Source organism: Emydura macquarii, unplaced genomic scaffold (assembly GCF_026122565.2).
Source record: "Emydura macquarii macquarii isolate MOO-44397 ecotype Brisbane River unplaced genomic scaffold, CSIRO-AGI_Emac_v2 contig_3470, whole genome shotgun sequence".
NCBI classification, from domain to species: Eukaryota; Metazoa; Chordata; order Testudines; family Chelidae; genus Emydura; species Emydura macquarii.
In genome coordinates this window covers 7,721,834-7,727,572 of record NW_027133607.1, presented here as the reverse complement: position 1 = coordinate 7,727,572, position 5,739 = coordinate 7,721,834, and the positions used below count along the sequence as shown (strand labels likewise).

Below are 5,739 nucleotides of genomic sequence, written 5' to 3'. Positions count from 1 at the left end.
TCCCAAACCCAAATATGGTGATTAGTTAGACACTGAGCATGTGAGCAAGACCCCCCCAGCCAGACACCCTGGGAAAGAATTCTCTGTAGTAACTCAGAGCCCTCGCCATGTTGTGTCCCCTCACTGCAGCATCAATACCGTAGTCTCGGAGCACCTCCCAGTCGTTAGTGTATTTGTCCTCACGGCCCCCCTGTGCGGTAGGGCAGAGCTAGGGTCCCCATTTTACAGATGGGCTAATGAGATGCAAGGGCCCAGATCCTCAAAGGGATTTAGGTACCTAACTCCCATTGAAATCAATGAGGCACCTAAATCCCTTTGAGGATCTGGGGCCCAAGTGGCTTGCCCAAAGTCACACAGGAAGCCTGCGGCCCAGGCTAGGTCACTCTAACCGCTGCCGTGTCCTTTGTCCCAAGAGCATCCAATTTATCTTGGAAGGCGACAGCTAGGAGGAGAATGGAAAAACCGCTGTGCCCCTCTGAGTATAAAGAGCGGGTTTATTGGCTCCAACACCCCCCATGAAGGGGCTCTGCGGCTTTAAATGTGCAAGCAACCTCTTTTCTCCTCAGGAGGAGCCACTGGCAAGCAGGCTATAAAGTTCCAGTGAGTAGCAGCAGGAGAAGTATCTGAAGCTGCCCCTCAGGAAGTGCTTAGACTCCATTGCAATGGTAGGTTTTCACAAAGGCGGTTCTGTGGGTCAGACGGTGACAGGTTGGAAACTGCCAAGTCTCTGGCTACCTGGGCCTTGCTGCTTTCTCAGGAGTGCTAATGTGAGCGGTTGGGTTTGAGTTTTGGTTTTGGTTTTTCTGGAGGGGTTTGTGTTCCTGGTCAGACTAGCTTTCCCTCTGAGTATCTTGTTGCCCTTTCAGACCTGATGAAACCTTGCCCACGGTGGTGTAATCCGTTAAAGTCCAGGGGCTCCTAGCTGGCTGGCTTGCTTGCCCCTTTAAACCTCCTGCCTCAGTGGGAGCATCTCCGGCTAAGAGACTGAAACTACCCTAAGTGTGCAGGGACCCTTCATCTGGGATTTGACCGTTAGGCTTGAAGACGCAAAAGCACAGACCTCCACCACTGAAGCTAAAGGAGCAGCTCAGTTCACGGGGTGGGGGTATCTGTTCTCCTCTAGTTGGTGGGCCTGCTGAAATGTAGATGGGTGGTGCGATTGAATGGCTACTGCATTTTTCTAGACTCCGGCTATTCCCCAGCACTTCAGTGCACCTGACACCCGCTTCCCTGGTCCTGCCAGGTGTACTAAGCCAGCTGCTGTGTGACCCAGTTAGCCCCTTATCCTGATTCAAATCAGCTGCCAGGACTTCTGAGCTAAAGGGCTTCCCGGCAGCATGAGAGAAGTCACTAGAGAGCCCAGTGTATGTGGGGTATGGCTGTGTTCATCTAAACCCGTCCTGCCTCTCAATCTGCTCCTGACCCAGCTGTCTGAGGGGTGCTGGTCATTCCAGACCGCTCCATTCTGCACACTCCGGCTGAAATACGGGAACAAACTGCTTCTCTTAGACACAGCCCAAGCTGGGAGTGATGTTCATGGAGTCGCAAGCTGTCTTCGTTTCTCCAGACAGCTCCTTAAGAAGCTTTGTTCCCTAAAACAGGCTGCTCACTTGTGCGGAGGGAAAGTGTGTGGGGCAGAACTCATGGGCGCCCAGCCATAACTAACCGGTCATAAGTGGCTCTTTTTGTGAGGAGGGGCCAGAGGAGAACAGACTCCTAGTAAAAGAGTTCAGGGTGAAAGTCGGAGCCTCTCTAGGAAAACACAGGAGATGAATCCTGACCCTGTAAGGTGCCACTCATGCAGAGCTGAGGTTGTCAGCTCCCGTTATTTGTGTGCCTGGCACCTACAGCCTGTGTCACACGAGGCGGTCCTGACTGTGCATCCATTTCCAGAGGGAGTGCCTTTCCATCCATGTCGGCCAGGCGGGGGTCCAGATGGGCAACGCCTGCTGGGAATTCTATTGTCTAGAACATGGAATCCTTCCCGACGGGACCATTCCTGCCCCAAAAGCAAGCGAACAAGTGGATTCCTCTTTCGAGACCTTCTTCTGTGAGACTGCAGCAGCGAAGCACGTTCCCAGAGCAGTGTTCATAGACCTGGAGCCAACCGTCATCGGTAAGATGCTGATGTGGCTGAATTTCCTCGATGGACGGTGTGACCGTCTCTCTTCCCATCTCCTCCCTGACACAAACGGCACTCAGGCACTCCCTTGGCCGGCCTTCATTCAAACCCTAGCTGTCCAAGATTTGGACCCTGCTGGGTTGCAGTGCCTATGTTTAAAACCTGGTGCTTTGTGGCATCAGACTCCCCAAGTGACCAACTGGGACGACCCTCCATGGGTGGGGTCCGGGTGGTGGGCCCAGGAAAGCTGTGACCAGGGCTAGTGCAAAGGACACTTTTCTCACCCAAGTCACGTCTCTCTCTCCTCCCTTTGTGCAAGGGTCGCTGTGAGGCCGGGCTGTATGTAGGGCAGAGAGTGCCCAGGGTGAAGGAAGCACATGGTGCCCGCAGCTGGCCAGCCGGGGAAGGCATGATCTCTATGGGTTCTTGACACTGATCTTCTCCTCCCCCAGGTCCCTAGTCAGGGCACAGTGTCGCTAGCTCAGATGAAGTGTTTCTGAGCAGTCAGTGGGGACAGTGGCACAGACCCTGAAAATGGGGACAGTCTGCGCTGGGGGATGGGTGGCTGCCCCATGTGCAAACACAACCCCAGCTCATGGCCTCCAAAGGGCTGGCGTTCTCATCTGCCATGCGTGCTGGGGAGGGCGTGGAGCATGTGGAGGGGAACGCAGGTGGGGTCTGAGAGTCAGGGTCACTTCTTGGAAGGCTATAGGGTGACCCGATAACCAGTGTGGGAAAAATCCAGACAAGGGATTGTGTGTGTGTGTGGGGGGGGGGGGGGAGTGGTAATAGGCACCTATATAAGACAAAGCCCCAAATATCAGGAGTGTTCCTATAAAATTACAACCTCCTGCAGTCACTCGCCAAGGACAATTCCTGGCTCTCTTGTGCTAGCACAAAGCTGCAGTGTCTGACGGGAGTTATTCACATAAGTAGTGTAAAATAGTTCCAACACTTACTCAGAGTGTCCTGCTGGACCCGCCACTGTAGCATCCAAGCACCTTGGGTCTCCTAAAACCCACTGTATGGGCCTAACATGCTGTTGCTTTAACCCACCTTGGCTTTGCTGTGTTACATCTCTTCTCATGCTAGTGTCTAATGTCTGAGATCGACCATGATAAAAAGGAAGCTGCTGTCTCACAACACGGTCTCACCCCCCACAGATGAGATCCGCACGGGGACCTACCGCTTGCTCTTCCACCCAGAGCAGCTCATCACTGGCAAGGAGGATGCTGCCAATAACTACGCCCGAGGTCACTACACCATTGGGAAGGAATTAATTGACAGCGTATCGGCCAGGATTCGCAAGATGGCAAGTAAGGGGATCCGTGCTGTGACTGGCTAGCGTGGCATGTCCTGGCATAGCACTGCCCCGCGGGCCGGCTGCAGGCTTTGAACCCTGGGCCTTCATGCTCCTAGTCCTGGGCTTACGTTGCTTGACCTTGCGTTCCCCGGCACCGTAGGAACTCACTCCCCTCCGGAAGTGGCGAGGGGCCCTGCTCCCATCAGAGAAAGGCAAGGGCTCCCTTCCCCCCTCCAGGAGCGTGGGGTCCCATCTCTCCCAACCACACCCCAAGAGTGGCTGTAGGGGTCCCAGTACATACCCTAGCTGCCAGACTCTGCCTGTGTAACCCACTGGTGAAGGTGTGTTATGGGCTGGAATCCCCAGTGTGTGGCCGTGAGGGCAGCCCTCACATTGGAGTGGATGGGCGGGGCCCTTTTTTTGCTCCAACCACACTGCTCTGCATAGGTGAGGGTGCTGGGGGGAGGCCAGGGAATGGATCTGGGAGCCAACGCTCCACTGAGATGCATAGGCCCCCTCATGCTACTCATTGTGATCCTCTCCAACTCGATGAATAAATACCCTGGTTCCGGGTCAAGTTTACTGTGTGTTTCCTTACCGGAGTTGACTGAATTTGGTCCAGGGTATGGTGTGACTTGTCCCTCCCCCATCCCCACCTGATTCAGTGATCTATGGTGTGTTGCGCCTCTTTAACTGGCAAGGGCAAGTGGTGACTAAAAATGTCTCTTGTGCCTTTCCTCAATGATTCTCTCTCAAGCATGGTGCCCTGAACCCAACAGTCAAGTTGGGGAAGAGGAGCCAAACTTTTTCTTCTACTGCAGGCAGACCAGTGCAGTGGCCTTCAAGGCTTCCTGGTCTTCCACAGCTTCGGAGGAGGCACGGGATCTGGGTTCACATCCCTCTTGATGGAGCGTCTCTCAGTGGAATTTGGGAAGAAATCCAAGCTGGAGTTCTCGGTGTACCCTGCCCCCCAGGTCTCCACTGCGGTGGTGGAACCCTACAACTCCATCCTGACCACCCACACCACGCTGGAGGACTCGGACTGTTCCTTCATGGTGGACAATGAGGCCATTTATGACATCTGCAACCGGAACCTCAATATCGAGCGTCCTTCCTACACCAACTTGAACAGGCTGATCGCACAGATCGTGTCGTCCATCACTGCTTCCCTGAGGTTTGATGGTGCCTTGAACGTGGACCTCACTGAATTCCAAACTAACTTGGTGCCCTATCCCCGGATCCATTTCCCCCTCACTACCTATGCGCCCATAGTCTCGGCAGAGAGAGCCTACCACGAGCAGCTCTCGGTGCCCGAAATCACCAACGCTTGCTTTGAGTTCGCCAACCAGATGGTGAAATGTGACCCTCGCCGAGGCAAATACATGGCTTGCTGCCTGCTGTACCGGGGGGATGTGGTGCCCAAGGATGTGAATGCGGCTATAGCCGCCATCAAAACCAGGAGGTCCATCCAGTTTGTGGACTGGTGCCCAACTGGGTTTAAGGTGGGCATCAATTACCAGCCCCCCACTGTGGTTCCGGGGGAGACCTGGCCAAGGTGCAGCGGGCCGTCTGCATGCTGAGCAACACCACGGCTATTGCAGAAGCCTGGGCCCGGCTGGATCACAAGTTTGACCTGATGTATGCGAAACGGGCCTTTGTGCACTGGTACGTGGGGGAGGGGATGGAGGAGGGGGAGTTCTCTGAAGCCAGGGAGGACATGGCCGCTCTAGAGAAGGACTACGAGGAAGTTGGCAGGGACTCTGCTGAGGAGGCAGAGGAGGGGGAGGAGGGAGAAGATTATTAAACACTGTTCTAAGCATTAGCCTGGCATTCCTATCCCTTTTGTGGGCCAGAGGGAGCTGGGTTTACATTGAGTTCGGATGCAGAACTGAACACATTACCCTCTCTCATGCTGTACCGATGACCGTGTTTTGCACTGACTACCTGTGCCGTGTCCTCTGCTTGCCAGCTCTGTTTGAACCTGAACTGTGAGAATAAATTCTTACCTGCAAACCTCTCCCTCTCATTCAGCTAATTCTTGCGAAGCCTGGAGCTGGGAACTCTGCACCGGGGAGGCCTATGGTTAAGTATTTGCATACCTGTTAGTACAAGCCTACAAGAGACCTGACTGCCAGGTGCTGAGTTTCAACTTCTGCAGTGGAAGTTGTCGGTTTGGGAGGGGACCCTCTTCTAGCCTGAAGCTAGGCACGTTGGAGTCAGTTCAGGCACCTATAATTGACACTTCATGTGATTTCAAGGATTTCGACTGCTTGTCAGTCACTAGGTTCATGAGGAGGAAATGTTTCTGCCAGTC

General features: G+C 54.2%; 1 pseudogene; it reads left to right on the top strand.

The window, feature by feature from the left end:
* The first annotated feature begins 644 nt into the window (after positions 1-644).
* LOC137144551 (tubulin alpha-4A chain-like) lies at positions 645-5,438 on the top strand (annotated as a pseudogene).
* The last annotated feature ends 301 nt before the right edge of the window (positions 5,439-5,739 follow it).